The sequence below is a fragment of the Barbus barbus genome (assembly GCF_936440315.1).
Source record: "Barbus barbus genome assembly, chromosome: 50".
Taxonomy (NCBI): Eukaryota; Metazoa; Chordata; class Actinopteri; order Cypriniformes; family Cyprinidae; genus Barbus; species Barbus barbus.
This window is the reverse complement of record NC_136728.1, coordinates 15,438,864-15,456,313: the sequence shown is the minus strand read 5'-3', so window position 1 is coordinate 15,456,313 and position 17,450 is coordinate 15,438,864.

Below are 17,450 nucleotides of genomic sequence, written 5' to 3'. Positions count from 1 at the left end.
CTATCGAGTGATTCTGTTTTTTCTGAGCCGAAGCCTTGGGCATTTCTGCTTGGGTGGAATTGAACGGTTTCTCCATCCATGTGAGGAAGACAGGAACATCGCAGGTTGAGATGCCTCTTGAGACATCTTTGGCAAAGTGAGAGTATTAAACAATCTTCACTTCAAATAAAGGATGAAAAAAAGAAAAGAAAAGAAAAGGTCACACTTTACAATAAGGTTCCATTAACGTTAGTTTCTATTCCACAGATAAACAAAAGAATCAATCAATCAAATAAATTATATTTTTATTGAATTAAATATTTAAATATAAAAGTATTTTCAGAACTATAGAATTTATAATGTAGAAAAAAAACGATATTCATTTTGAGATTTGATAAACATTAAAATTTTTGAAACTGGACTGATTTGGACTGATACAATAAGTTTAAAAATCTATAATACTGCCAGATAACTTGTATGATAGCAATATATTGTGCAACCCTTTACTAACTCAGTAACATATAAGCAAAATGCCATAATGAATCTATAAACACTTAATATCCATTCTAAGACCCAAAGCAAAGCAAATTTTCCTCGCAGCACCACAGAATTATTACTTGGTGCAAACATTTATTTTTTGAGACAGCTACTTAGAGGAAACTCTCAGACAGACTCTGTATAGTGCAGAATCATTGTGCTTATATTTCCACACTGCTTAAGTATTCTTCTGGCTCGCAAACAACATTGACTGAATGCAGTATATTCTGCAAAGCATTGGCTTGCGTTTAACTAGGATTAGATTTTTGGGACGTGCAAATCAGTCTACGGCACTTAGTTTCCCTAGTGAATCAATAAACGTGAAACCTCAGATGCTGATTACAACTTCCATCAGCTCTGCCTTAGAAAGCCAGTGATTGGCTGATGCCCACATCACTCAAATTAGAGTTTCTCCCTCTCTGAGTAAAAACTGGGATTTCTGTAGTTGATATTTGATGGCTGGACGTTTGGTAACCCTCATCAACAGATTAGTAGACAAGCCTTTACATTAATCAAACAGGACCAGTTGTCAGTGAACTCTGGAGTAGATCATTATTAAAGTCTAAAAAGGACTAGGAAGAGACCCCCCCAGTCCCCCATGAGATATAAATCAGAATGGGACTAGCAGTAAGCGCTTTGTCGAAACTCTCATCTGCTCTGGACGATCCACCAATAAAAACTGGTGATATATTGTACAAGTGAAAACATGGTTCTGAGATTCACTGCAGCGAGGGACCTCAGAGCATTTAGTCATTACAATTTCTTAATAGAACAATTCATTATGAAGTCAAACACATAAAGTGATGTAGATTAGATTGGGTCTTCAGCCACAGATTTTTATATGATTCTTTTCTTTATTTAAAGAAGTCATGTGGCTTTAAAATTAGTAATGTGGCTGAATAATGGGAAGGAAATATAATCGCAAATATAGGACAACATATCAAATGTTGCTCTCATAATTCTGTATCGACGGATTCATAGCCTGTCATCAAATTTCTGCCGACAATTACTTCCCAGAGCTGTCAGACACATTTTTTTCTGATGTCTCCATGAAATCAGAGCTGGGTTTTTTGGGGTTTTTTTGTAAATTTTTTATTCAAGTGTACACCTAAAGTTGGCAAAATGTAATTTAAGCACATATGCAAATGTAAAATTTACAGTGTTTACTTGTAATGTCTCAAAATAAAATGTGTTTAAAAGATTGAGGTTGACATCACCATAAGAAACAGGTATCCTCTGCCTCTGATGTCATCTGCTTTTGAATTGTTACAGGGAGCCAAGGTCTTTACTAAGTTAGACCTCCGTAATGCCTACCATTTGGTCCGTATTCGTGAGGGGGATGAGTGGAAGACAGCCTTCAATACCCCTACGGGACACTTTGAATACCGGGTCTTACCCTTCAGGCTTACTAATGCCCCAGCTGTCTTCCAGGCCCTGATCAATGACGTGTTGAGAGACATGGTAAACAGATTTGTCTTTGTGTATCTCGATGATATCCTCATCTTCTCTCCCTCCTTACAGGTACACACTCAACATGTACGTCAGGTGCTATAACGGCTGCTCGAGAACCAGCTTTATGCCAAGGCGGAGAAGTGTGTGTTCCACGCCAAGTCAGTTTCGTTCTTGGGGCATATTATTTCAGCGGAGGGGATCAAAGCTGATCCCGCTAAGGTAAGGGCCGTAGCCGAGTGGCCAACCCCTGACTCTCGAAAGGCGCTGCATCGGTTCTTGGGGTTCGCCAACTTCTATAGGCGATTCATCCGGAACTTTAGCCTGGTTGCTGCACCCTTAACGGCACTCACCTCACCCAAGCTACCGTTCAGGTGGAATTCTCAGGCTCAGGAGGCCTTTGATGTTCTTAAGTCCCGTTTCATCTCTGCTCCTGTTCTTTGTCTTCCAGATCCTGAACGGCAATTTATTGTTGAGGTAGATGCCTCTGAGGTCGGGGTAGGCGCGGTTCTGTCCCAACGGTCCCCTAGAGATGAGAAAGTGCACCCCTGTGCCTTTTTCTCTCACTGCCTGAGCCCTGCAGAATGAAATTATGACATGGTTAACAGGGAGCTGCTGGCAGTCAGGCTAGCTCTGGGGGAGTGGCGCCATTGGTTGGAGGAAGCAGCGCAGCCCTTCTTGGTCTGGACGGATCACAAGAACTTGGAATATATCCGTTCGGCCAAGAGGTTGAATGCTCGCCAGGCCCGCTGGGCACTCTTATTTGGGCGGTTTAACTTCTCCCTCTCGTATCGGCCGGGTTCCAAGAACACTAAGCCTGACGCCCTTTCTCGTCTGTTCGAGGGTCCTGGGAGGGATGTAGCTCCTGACACCATTCTCCACAAGGGGGTGGTGGTGGGATCCCTTTCTTGGGATGTCGAGCGGTGGGTAAAGAAGGCCGTGCGGGAGGGGGAGGTCCCGAGGAGGTGTCCGGAAGGTCGGTTGTTTGTGCCGGCTGCGGTGCGTCCTGAGGTCCTCCAGTGGGGTCACGAGTCCAGAGTAACCTGTCATCCAGGGGTTCGGAGATCGCTGGCCGCCATCCGTCAGCGATTCTGGTGGCCATCCATGGCCCAGGATGTCAGGCAGTTTGCGTTGGCTTGCTCTATGTGTGCTCAAAATAAGACTTCTAACCAGTCTCCTGTTGGTCTGTTACAACCTTTGCCCATTCCCTCTCGTCCTTGGTCACACCTGGCCCTTGATTTTGTCTCTGGCCTTCCCCCATCGAGAGGCAACACCGTGATTCTGACAGTGGTGGATCGCTTCTCCAAAGCAGCCCATTTTGTTCCCTTGCCCAAACTCCCCTCCGCCAAGGAGACCGCACAGGTGGTGGTGGACCACATCTTCCGGATTCATGGTCTTCCGGTGGATGTGGTCTCTGACAGAGGACCACAATTTGTTTCCCGGTTTTGGAAAGAGTTCTGTAGACAGATCGGGGTCTCGACGAGTCTGTCTTCCGGTTTTCACCCTCAGACCAATGGGCAGTCCGAGTGAGCCAATCAGGATCTCAAGAGAGCTCTCCGCTGCCTGGCATCACATAGTCCAAGTTCCTGGAGTCAGCAGCTACCGTGGGTCGACTATTCCCACAATTCCCTTCCTGTAGCGTCCACAGGTATGTCTCCCTTTCAATGTTCCATGGGTTACCATCCACCTCTTTTCCCTGCTCAGGAAGCTGAAGCTGCGGTCCCGTCTGCCTTAGCCTTCGTCCGTCGGTGTCGTCGCACCTGGAGGAGGGCTAAGGAGATCTTGGCCCGGGCTTCCAGATGGACCAAAGCAGCAGCTGATCGTCACAGGACTCCTGCTCCTCAGTACATGTGTGGTCAGAAAGTATGGCTTTCCACCAAGGACCTGCCTCTCTGGGTGCCTTCTCGGAAGCTGGCACCCAGGTTCATTGGGCCATATCGCATCACCAAAGTTCTGAGTCCGGTGGCAGTGCGGCTCAAGCTTCCTCACATGCTTGGTCGGGTTCACCCTGTCTTTCATGCATCCAGGGTTAAGCCTGTGTTTCATTACCCTCTTCACCCTGTTACTCCCCCCCTCGTATAGTGGATGGTACTCCAGTGGATGATACTTACGTTAGACGCCGTGGTCGGGGTTTCCAGTTTCTGGTGGACTGGGAGGGTTATGGTCCAGAGAAGAGGAGTTGGATTCCGGCCTGGAACATTCAGGATCAGACTCTGGTCGAGGACTTCCGTCGGCGATGAGGTGAGCCCCTCCTGGGTGCGCCAGGTGGCGCTCCTGGGGGGTACTGCCATAACTCCAGTCTGATGAGCAGGTTATGGTGTGTCTTTTTGTATGTGTTTTTTGTTGAGATCACGTGAGTTTTGTTTGACTGTTTGCCATGTGCTCGTTGTCTTTGTGGTTCCCCTCCCCATTGTTATCTCATTGACTACTTTAGCTGCCATCACACCTGTGACTAGTTAATCCATCTATTCTCCTTCTACTTAAGTTCCCCTCATGTGTAGTCTGGTGTCTGACCGTTGTGGTGTGAACACGCTACGTTTCGCTCGTGACCTACTTCCGGTTTAGTAGTGTTTTGTCCTGCCGTGTTTTCCTAGGCTCCCACTTCAGTTTAGTGTTTTCCATTTTATTTCTCTTCTGTCCCCTCTCTGCCTCTCGTTCTCCAGTTCTCTGTTCCCCAGTTCCTGTCCCGGCGTTCCCGGAGCTGTGTTTTGTGGCTTCTCCACTCCTGAACCTCTCTGCGCGCTCAACGGGGAACTCTCCACTCTGACGTTGCATCAGCACTGACGCTGGGACTCTGTGCGCTGTTCTCTCCCCACCCTGACGTTGCGTCAGCACTGATGCCGGGACTCTGTGCGCTGTTCTCTCTATGCCTTGCCCTCTCTGCCTCGTAGAGTGACTGGAGGCTTGATTGGATTGATTCCCTCTTCCAGTCTCCATTCTTTGCCCTGATTTACGGCCCCTGGCCTCCTGTCCTGGCTGAGTTTTGTGTTCTGAGACTTTAATAAATATTTGAGTTGAACCTGAAATTGAATCCGTGTTTTTCCCTGACAGGGGATCATCATTTTTTTTTTAATGTTTTTGAAACATGCATTTATTTGATCAAAAATATTAAAACAGTAATGTGAAATATGACTACATATTAAAATCTAAAATGTTTATTTTAAAATATTTTAAAATGTAATTTATTCCTGTGATCAAAGTAGAATTTTCAGCATCATTACTCCAGTCTACAGTGTCACACGGACCTTCAGAAATCGTACTAATATGCTGATTTGCTGCTCAGAAACATTTCTTACCATTATCAATGTTGAAAAGAGTTGTGCTGCTTAATAATTTTGTGGAAACTGTGATACATTTTGCTTTTCCAGATTATTTGATGAACAAAAAGTTCAAAAGAACAGCATTTATTGGAAATATAAATCTTTTCTAATATTCAAAATATCTTTATTTTCAATTTTAATCAAAATAAACAAATAAATACGGTAAACAAACAAATAATATCTTGTTACGGAATATGTGGTTGTAGATAAACGAATGAGGACACAGAAGACGACGAGGCATCAACTCACTATTTCCATTTATTAACGAGTAGACAGGACGATGAAACAAACCAAACAGAGTGCTTATAAAGGAACAGGACAAAGGAGTAAATGAGATAATTAATACAACACAGGTGATGAGAATGATTGATTAACGGATGACTGGAAACTAGAACAGGAAAAACCAAAACAGAACTGAAAGGAAACTAAACCGTGACACTTGTTCACACTTCACAGTGGCATATACAATTTTTTTATTTTTTTTATCAAATAAATGCTACTGAATGAACATATCCCCTCCTCCTATAATATGACTTGTCACATAAGCAAAGCATTTTTGCTAAGCTTTTTTTTTTTTTTTTCAATTATTCATTTATTATAAGCTGTCACTTAAACTGCTCTCTAAAGGTTATTTGCTAACTCAAAATAAAATAGAAAATCCAGTTTCGATATGTCAATATAGACATTTGACTAACCATTTCATAAGGTGTAACTTACATGATATCTTACTATTGACAAATGCTTATACTGCTATCAATATCACCAACAGGGACGTGCACAGGGGGGTTGCTCAGGTTGCCCTGGCAACTGCCCATATGGAAAAAAAAAACAACATTGTACAATGGATGCAGATTTTCACGTAGGCCTAGATTAATAATAATAATAATAATAAAAAAATCGAAAAGCCTCATTCACTTCTATTCGGGCACCGAAAGTGAAAGTCAGTAGGGGAAGGACAAACTCTGTTTACGTGGCTGCTGCAGCGCTGCACGTGACGGGCACCTGAGCTGAGCCTGCATGAGCGGGCGCGAGATTGTCGCGGTTGTCGGGTGAGGCGTCTCATATGGAGCGATTTTTGTGCCGATATTTATCAAACAAATCCAGTGTTTTGCAAATAAACACAATCTGCTTTGCAAAGAAAAACTCAACTTTCAAACAAACGCAAAGTGATTTTCAAATACAAAACTCTATTTGAGAGAAAATGCAGAGGTGTGGACAAATATATGTATTGTGTGTTACAACTGTGAGACTCATTTGCCTTTTTATGAGGAAACTTGGCTTGATTTTCTCACAAATGCGACAGGCTGATTTTCTCACATGTGCAATTGAGCAACTTTCTTTTTCAAAACAGCAGATGGCGCTGTCGGTCAATTTATGCTAGTCTCCCGAGACCTGAAACACCTCTTTACCTTTTCAGACCAATATGAGTGGGGAACAGGTGAGTTTCTGTCTTACTAGATCTATAATTAACCATTTAGATTTAGATTTTCACAAAGTGACCCTACTACAGTGTCAGTGAAATTCACAACAAGTGCTGTAAAGTTGTTAACATGATTGATTAGCTCAAAAATCAGAGGTGAGGAGGCACATAGGGCAGGTAGGCCTAAGTGATGATCACCAAATATGAGATGAGAGGACCATGCTAGAAAGTATAGGGTTAAAGAGCTGCATGCTAAATAATTGTAATCTAAAAAACATAGGCTATTTTAGAGGTCATTTCAAAGATCTTGCCTGAGCAGAACATAATGACTTGATAGGATATTGATAGGGATATTAATGTAGGGATTTTCATGACTCAAGTCATGTTTTTCTGTGTTATTATTAGTAGTAGTTAAGGTGATTGAGTGCTGTATTTCAGTGTTTTACTTCTTTGTGTATATATATTTTAATAAAGACCCTGTTATTCTCAGTCCTTCATATAGCCCGTGAGTTGTTTTTTTTTGGGGGGGGGGGGGGTGCCCTTTTTTCAGGTCAGAGCAACTGCCCCTCAAAATTCCTGTGCACGTCCCTGATCACCAACCCTGTTACTCTTTAAATGCAGAATTTATTGAAAACACAAATAGTACCTGGCAACCCACAGAGAGGCCAGGTGCACCCGGTCTGCATGTGGGGGTGGATTATCTTTTCAAACAACTGAATAGAGGCTGGTTTGCTGAATAAACAAACCAAAGAGGTGATGTCTCGGCCGCCTTTGCTCTCTTGAAGCAAGCAGTAGATAAGTACGTCATTCTGGATGTTCAATTATCATATACTTCAGTGTGCATTCAGCATAGTGAGATAAAATACTTGCTAAGAACTTGATTATACAGTGCACTTTAATTTGCATTTGGCTTCAAATCTGTTTCCATGAATGCTACTTATAGTCAAAACAACATCTCCATACACGCCCACATGACTTTTATTCACAATACAGTCATTATGTTGACCATATGTCCAGTACAGTTTGTCTAAAACTCGGTTTTAGTATTGTTGCAGCTAATGGTTTCCGCTGTTTGTTCACATTCACTATTGGTAATTATAGACATCACTTAGATTTAACCTGCTCAAGTCTGGTAAATTCTACTAATGAGAGATCTGACATTTAGTAAACTCTCAAGACTTGTATCACTTCTGCCTTTGGTGTCTCAGTTGGAGTCCCTTGCAGAAAGGTCAAGCTCATCTCTTTGAGCGATTGCCTGGCCGAGTGACTGTGACTCAGATTGGAAAGGTGTTGATGATGTATGAAACAGATCCGGGCTTACCTGGTTCACGTCTGGACTGACTTGGGGGGGCTCACGTACATCACACTGGCTCATCAATCAGACTTGAACAGTCTTTATTTTGCTTCCTTCCAATAGCTTCATACAATGATACATCTGACACAAAGGCAAAAAATAATGCAATAAATAGTAATTTAGATAATCATACAGATATTTTAAACCAAAGAGAGATTAATAATCAGAAATATTAATATTATGCTCTTTTATAATTATGTGAAACCCATATATTTCTTCAAAAATTAGGCCAGAGGAAAATTAAACAGATTTTTTACATTGATAAGATTTTAGTATAAAAAGAGTATTTCTGCTTATTGTGTATTTTTTTTTTCTCATGCGCACATTGCACTATATATACACACACTATCATTCAAAGGTTTTGGGATTATTTTTTTTTATTATTCAGAAAGGATGCATTAAATTGCAAAAGTAACAGTAAATACATTTATAATGTTATGAATAGTGCTGTCAAACGATTAATCATGATTAATTGCATGCAAAATAAAATTTTTTGTTTACATAATATATGTGTGTATACTGTGTATGTTTACTATGCATATATAAATACAAACACATGCATGTAATATGTGTAATATAAATGTAATATAAATATATACATGTAAATATTTTTAAAATATTTACTGTATGTGTGTGCATTTATATTCTAAATATAAATACAGATAATAAAAATATATATACTACATAATAAATATACACAGTACAAATACATGTATTATGTAAACAAAAACTTTTATTTTGGATGTGATTAATCGCGATTAATCGTTTGACAGCACTTGTTACAAAAACATTTTTTAAACAAATGCTGTTCTATTGAATTTTTTATTTAGCAAATAGTCCTGAAAAACAAAATGCAGCATTATTATTGTTAATAATACTAACGTTTCTTGAGGAACAAATTAGCATATTAGAGTAATTTCTGAAGGATCTTGTGACACTGAAGACTGGTGTAATGGTGCTGAAAATTTAGCTTTGCCATCACAGGAATAAATTATATTTATAATATTATTATTATATTATTATATATATAAATTAGATTTGAAAATATATTAAAATAAAGAACATTTTTTTATTATAATAATATTTCACAATATTACAGTTTTTACTCTATTTTTGATCACATAAATGCAAATTTGTTAAGCATAAGATAATTGAAATAATAATAATAATAATTTAAACCCTTTAAAACAAGCACATGTAGTTTGTATATAATCAAATGCATTAAAAAATTAACCCTGTAGTCAAGCCACAGGTGTGTCCAGACTGATTTCTTGGAAAAAAGCACAACTAGGATGCCAAAGAACATATTGTTTAACTAATATTATATAAATATTCTTCAAATCAAACTCAAAACACCTGTACATCTAAAATGTCTTCATGTATATTGATTTGTTCTTCTTTTGTTGTCTGAATCTCTTTGCACTAGTAACTTGCTCTGGCAACGTAGAAAATGTAAAAAATGATAACTCTAAAAAAAAATTACCTGTTGCCGAAATCTTTATCACACAAGGTGTTCCTTTTGTTTTGTATTGAGGGGTTCTGGTCCAACAGAATGATGCAGGAAGAGGGGGAGAGAGTGAGAAAGTGAAGCGGAGAGGAGGGGCCTGGCCATGGAGTTCCTTGATGCAGTCTGTGCAAGGACTGAATGCTAATCAGACAGAGGCCTTTCCCCATACTTACAGCAGTGCACATACGTCTTGTCAGCCCCTGCAATGACACACACACAGAGCAACATACACACATATTACAGATTTGGATCCAAAGGCCCTTCTTTAAAGCATTAATAACTCAAACTGGTTACTTTTGCTTTATTCATGGTGTGAAAACACGCTAAATAACATAGCCTACATGCACATATTAACATTTTATAAACAAACAAATGCATATGTAATGATTCCCCCTGTCCGGATTGATCGTCTGTCATCGCTATTGCAGGAGCTCTGGAGGCTGATGTTTTAAATGATCATTTAAAGGGTAAATCACACTTGCCAAAGTAAAATCTTTTCTGAATGGTGAAGGCGTAGCCTGCTGCTAGCAGCTAAATAATTCAACAATATTGATGTGACCGTACACGAGCTTTGCCTGACATTTATCATACAAAATGAGAGCATGCAAGGAGATGGAGATTATGATGCATTTTGTAGCAACAGTCTGCACACTTTTCTGTAACAACAAAAAAAAAAGAAAATCACGATAAATAAATTAACAAACACATTTGTGTATTTCTGTGTCTTTAGAGAAACAAAAAACCTATATTGCTGTATTTTTGCTTTGATATGATCACTATAGAAAATACATTGTTTTGAAAGGCAGTGTTATAACATTACTTTATATGCCTACTACTTATATATATATATATATATATACTATACTATTACTACTACTACTACTACTATTCTAAGAAAATATTCTAGCACATAAATAATCTAATATTTTTCTAACAAACAAAACAGATCTTCGTGGGAGATGTGTGGGCAGGAAAGAATTACATTAAAACAGTCTATCATATTCTGAGGTAAAGAGCGTTCTCTACTGGTTAGATAAAATACTACAGGGTCGCATGTTTTTTTCTTTTTCATGTCATTATGGCTACATTTAGGACAGATCTCCCTTATTAAAATAATGAATCCACGTGAGGAATCTGAAATTCAAAGTTCAAAGCCATGGAAATTAGAGCAATGGAGAACAACTATGCATAATTTATAAGCTTACGTCTTATGTCAGCATAATTCTGAGACAACAATATAAGAATTTGAAACACTTTTTCTGCTTAACAAAGTCTAACCACTTCTGCAGAATCCCATTGCCTTTAGGGAGAATCATTTATCCATTACTCCCTTGTAGAACTGGTTAAGCTTAAATGTTATGGTTTCAATGGATGAAAATTACAATTTAACAATACATTTTACATGGCTTCCCATCAAATAAATTAACATGTAGACAATATTTAATTTTATTTTCTCATAGAAATAGTAGCTTACAATATACAAAACAATATTAGTCTACAGTAATAGTACTGAATACTGAAGTCCTCAGAGGTCATTTTCACTACTATCCATAACTGGTACCCAAAAAAGCGTTGTCACAAATATTAAGAAAAATCTTAGACTTCTGAACACTATAATTGATCAGAATATTTTATGTGGAATTCATTAATATTTACCTTCTTTATGAACATTTAACTGCTATAACCACCTTTTTTTTTTTTTTAAAGCATCTCAAAAATTGCTTTGTCTTAAATAATGTTATTCTAAATAATTATGTAAGCATAAAAGACATAGTATACTGAAAAATATATTGTTTTTCTACCATCTTGGTAACACCAGAAGTTCACAAACATGTCATATTGTGAGTCTGTGCTGGGCAGCAAGTTGCCGAGATCAGTGTGTTCTGAAGCAGCCCAGCATGACAGGAACCGGAGCCAGCGTTCCGCGTGTGCTCTTATTTATTTAACCCAAGACAAACCCTAGAGAGAGAGAGAGTGATACAGAGAGTAGGAGAAAGAAAGAAGGAGTCTCAATTCATTCAGAACCCAAAGAAAGCACCACAGCCCTTGATAGACAACAGACACGTGGTAGCAGTGAAACCAGAGGAGACTCTTGGGCCTTTTCTCCATCTTTCATCTTGGCTGCAGCACTGAGAGAAAATCAGTGCAAAGATAGAGAGGGAATTAGGGGATCTATATAACTAAAATGAATGGCTATACATTGGAATTGCAGTAGATGGTTTTGGTATACAGAATATTTATTTAGTCTTATCTTAATTTCAGATGCATAGACATCTAATTTAGATTTAGACAGATCGATATAGAAAAACAAAGACAGAAATACAGACAGACATAGAAATACATATTGACATGGACGGACGGACGGACGGACGGACGGACGGACGGACAGACAGACAGACAGACAGACAGACAGACAGACAGACAGACAGACAGACAGACAGATAGACAGATAGATAGATAGATAGATAGATATAGAAAATATCCCAGTTGTAATATTTAGACTGTCCACACGAGGTCAGTCATATTCATTTCCTAACTATTGGGCATTGGATATTTTCAATATGAAACCTAAGACAAAAATCTTATTGGCATCACGGCTTCTTAGACAGCCATCGCTTAAAAATATCCATCAGTCAAACAAATAATAGCATTTAAGTGACATAGACCTACACTACAAACTAAACCATAACTATAGTCACATAATTTGAATAACACCCTAATATCAGTATTCATGCACGTTAACACCTCGCTCAAGAGCGAGAAATGAGTTTAAACAAATGTCCTATTCAAGCTCGTTGAATGAATAAACAGTCAAGCATGCGACAGACAGGGCCAGGGTTTGTAAGAGAGACACCTCACTGCTCCCACTAACTGCTGGTCCCGCCCTATGAGACATGCGGACTAGAAGAATAGAAGTTGCTACAGTGTAACAAGTGAGTTGTGTCTCTCCATTCTGAGACCGTTTTACATTCGTCAAAACCCGCAGCGCAGAATAAAAGTTCCAACATTGTAAACGGCGGTTTGTTTTCATACATTTTAGAACGCTTTAACTCCAGTCAAACGCCGCGGCGAAACATTGTAACAAAGTAGTTTGTCTCGCGACAGCTCGGCGTGTTTGCGGTAACCAGCCACACAGTCCCAAGGAGACAATGTTGGATGGTGTTTTGTGAGCGTTTAAAGGGAATGAGAGTGAACGAGGGAAGCACGCTTTGAGCACTGCAGCGTTCGAGGTAAGAGAGCCTTGGATTTCCTACAAGAATTGCTGTGAAGTCATTATAATGTGATGTTACCGGCTCACCTGGTGTGAGGATTTCTGCTTTGAGTGCAGATTATGTTTTAGATGTTTTATTTGAGTCATAATAAAGTAACTGCAACTATATAATAACCCCTGCTTGGTAGATCCACACATAACTGTGTGGAACATGGGAGATGGTTTCTAGTGGATCCTATCTGGTCTTTTACTGGATCCCGCATGGCATATTTACAACACTTTTATTTATAATTAAGGGAAAAAAGGTGTAGATGCTTAACAAGTATTATTGTATATAATAATATATAATATAATAATTGTTGTAAATCAAATGATAAATAATTCTGTTTATTTTTCTAGAAGTCATGGCAGTAAATAGTCAAAATATTACATTTCGTCACAATAGTCACACTATATACACTATTTTTTTTATTATTCAAATCATTAATGTCTAGTCTACCAATATACCATGTCCCAAAAAAATAGCTTGACCAGCTGGTGGTTTCAGAACAACTAGAAAACTATCATGTTCCAAAACACATCGATCAACTTTCAAACAGGACATTTATAATTTAATTGCAACGCTTAGTTTAATTTGTTTTTATATTTATATTTTTATTACAATTATTTTATTTCATGTTTAATTGTTCAATTATTTATGTGAACTTTTATGTATTTTTGTTTTGTTTACTTTTTCCTTTAATCGGTTACCTTATTTTGTCTCATTTCTGATCTTGAAAGAAAGCTGGTTTATAATTAGACTAAAAAACTAGTTAAACAAAACTGTTTGGATTATACACTATTGTGTGACAGGTGTCTTTTGGACAAACATGCCTTTGATGTTGATCTGATTTCACCTCCCAGAATGTTTATATCAATAGCCTGCTTTGAACCCCTGCTGTTTTTCTAATCATTCTGTGGCCTGATATAGAAGGTGTTCACATTTAACCTGAGCCTTTTCTCTTTAAAGCTGTAAATTTTAAAGAATTGATCTCGTCAGATTACGTGACTTGACTATCTATCCATGTCATTAGTTGTATCTGTGTAGAAGGAAACCATAGCCTGTGAAAATGAGAATCAAAGACAAAGACAGAGTTGACTGTTAGTAAACATAAGATTGTGCCTTGCAGTTTGTTATTAGAAATATGCTTTTATTGTGTGTTCCCCAGACTCCACAGTCCTAGATTGTTGTTCTTGTGTCTAGAAGCTTTGGAATTCCCTGGGTGTGTTTTGTATTTGGCTGTCTGTCGTTCCTGGCATCTATTATTCATTTAAGCAGTGGTTCTCAGTTGGTTTTACTTCAGGACTTGTATTGGACATCAAGTACTAACATAGATTATTGCACAAAAGTTAACAAAAAGATTCAAATTAAAATGAAATACAAGCTTATTTATTTGCTATCCTAACTATGCATGATGGTTTTGTTTTATTATTTTCGTTTAGCATTGTCCGTGACCCACCAGTTGAGAACTGATTTAAAGGTTTTTGTATGTTGCGCTTTTGCTCCTTTTGGAATTGCTTGTGGAATTCTTGCTTTCACTGGCCAGATTTAAAATCTAATAACCTTGCAGATTTTTTAATTTCCTCATGGTATTTGCCACCTTAATGAACCACACATGAAAACTGTAATACAGAAATAATAATGGCTAATAATGGAAGTTCAAGTTTTTATTGTTGATCCAAATTCCGGGCCTGTGCCTTTCTCGAAATGCAGTTGTCAAACAGTGAAAGTCTCCGCTGGCGATTAAGGAGACGAAACCACTGCCAGAAGAAATCCAAGAGGGTTCATCTGTATCTCATTACAGAGAATGCAGTTTTAGCTTCTTTCTGGTAGATGTTTTCTGTCGAGATCTGTACTGAGTTGACTGATTAGAATTCTTGGGGGATTGATCATTTAGGAAAGATTGCACCGCAGTATCACTTATAATCTAATCTATGTTGGTGGTCATCACTGACCAAAAAAAGGCATGATTAGCTTAGTTTTGCAGCATGGTTCCAACTTGGCTCATTTGTTTAAATCTGCTATGTATAAGCTTTGTTTTGAAGTAAAATTTTACACAGATTCTGCATATAAGAACTGAATATTTTTAAGAGCCTCTAGCAGCTCTTACTGTATTTTGCCCTCCAGTCAGCAGTGGCCTATGGAATGACATACAATATCCGCACATGTTGTTGCAGCTGCTTATGCTATGTACTCTACGTTCAAAAGTTTAGTGTAATTTTGTGTGTGTGTGTGTTTGAAGTAAGTCTCTTATGCTGTTTATTTGAATAAACAGTACAAACTGTACATTGTGAGTTTTTATTACAATTTAAGATAACTGTTTTCTATTTGAATATGTAAGTTATTCCTGTTATGGCAAAGCTGAATTTTCAGCATCATTACTCCAGTGTCACATGATTTTTCAGAAATCATTATAATATTCTGATTTGTTGCACAAGAACTACTTTTTATTATTTATGGTGAAAATGGTTGTGCTGTTTTTCAGGATTCTTTGATAAATAGAAAGTTGAAACGAGCAACACTTATTTATTCACTTTGGATCAATTTAATGCATCCTTGCTGAATAAAAGTATTAATTACTTAACCTTTTTGACCCCAAACTTTTGAACGGTCATGTGAAGGAATATTACATGTTTAATATAAGTTAAGCTCTATCTACAGCATCTAGCCTATAGGATTTTCAAGGCAAGGCAAGTTTATTTATATACTATATACATTTTTAAAGGTCACGTACAATAGCAGTGCATAGGATCAGGCATTAAAACAAACTATATTTTTAACAGTATCGGCACAAAACTTAGACATAATAAATTTTAAAACTAGTATAAAAGAATCACACTAAAGAATCTGAATGTATAGCCAAAATTCACATGGGGCAGTCATGGCCTAATGGATAGAGAGTCGGACTTGTAACCCAAAGGTCGTGGGTTCGAGTCTCAGGTCCAGCAGGGATTGTAGGTGGGGGGAGTGAATAACCAACGCTCTCTCTACCCTCAATACTACGACTGAGGTGAGACCCTTGAGCAAGGCACCGAACTCCCAACTGCTCCTGTGCACCGCAGCAATGGCTGCCCACTGCTCTGGGTGTATTTTCACTACTGTGTGTGCACTTGGATGGGTTAAATGCAGAGCACAAATTCCGAGTATGGGTCAGCATACTTGGCCACGCACCACTTACCTTTCCCCAAACTTTCAGAGTGATACTTTAATTTGTATTGAATCTAGAACACAGGGCTGATGCTGCTGAAATAAAGGGAATATCCTATAATCTACTACACAGTACGGTTTCTCCGAGTTGTATTTGGAGAAACAGGTCAAGAGGGTCCCATTCGCCACCTTTTAGTAATCAAAGAGCTCCATGGTTACACAGACACAGATGCCGGGAAGTCCAATTCTCCCAATGGAGGCTGTAGGTTTCAATGTTTTCCAGACATGCGAAGGATTGTGCTGATGTGGAATCAATAGAAATCGAATAAAAACTTTTCCAGTCTTTTCCAGTCTAGTCGGCCTGCTAATCTCTGTTAATTCTCGTTTTTTGAGCATATGCAGACTCTAGAAGTGCTTTTCCAGTTCTATCGAGTGTTTCCGTCAGCGACGGATATCACATGAGTCTCCCGGGCCTCCTGCTTTTTAATAAAAGCGGCCAGGCTGACAGAAACTGCAGCCATGTTCTCTGATTCAGCACATACTTGAGGAAAGTCCAGCCTTTTAGACTCAACTGGTTAGAAGTAGCTTTCAAAAAATAAGACTGTTCTCATGAACATCCGTCGATTGCCCCGAAATGCCAGATATTTAGTTTTCTAGAGGAAGAGCTGCTTGTTACTGGTGAATCGCATGTACAAGCATGCTGTTTCAGTTTTGAACAATGAAGAACGTAGTCAGTTTGATTGATTGGTTTTAGCAGTCAGCAGAAGTACGTTCTAGTAGTTTGTTTATGGAAAGAAACACTCACATTTTTGAAAGTGTTTTGTCCAGATTCTCTCGCAGTGCTGTGGAAAACCACACAGTGTTTTGCCTCCTTTTGGCCCCCAAATTTGGCTGTGCATCACTTTTTATGTGTATTAAACAAAATATTAAGATTTAGTTTTTGACTCAACAAATGTAACACGATTAAAATTTAGCTTTAGAAAGACGTGACGTTTCCAGTAAAGTTCTTGCCACAGTTCACCGTGCCTGAAAGAATCTAAACAAGAGACTTGTTGTTGTTCTACAGTAAAGGCATTATGTAATTTCTCAGTAAAGAAAAACTAGTTGGTCTGTCAGCTGTAACCAAAGATTGAAAGTGCCTCATTAGTGTAAATCTGAGGATGCCTGCCATGTGTAGGAAGCACAGTGTTTCCTTTTAGACGGCATGTGTGTAAGTGCTTTCAAGTCTATTAGCGAGGCTCTTCTCTTTGTTGTCGTACACCTGCCAAGTGACCTGACTCTCCCCTTTCTGAGTGACGTCATATCTTTTATCTTTTATCTACCCTGAGGTCGTCAACGCACGTTCAGTTTTGCGGAATTGGGTTACTTGCTAGCACCAGACACACACATTACTAGAGTAAACTCAAAATTGATCTTATTTGCTTTCATAACACTTTTCACACCTTACTTTGCATGATACTTCAGTGCACATTATTACATTAAGCAA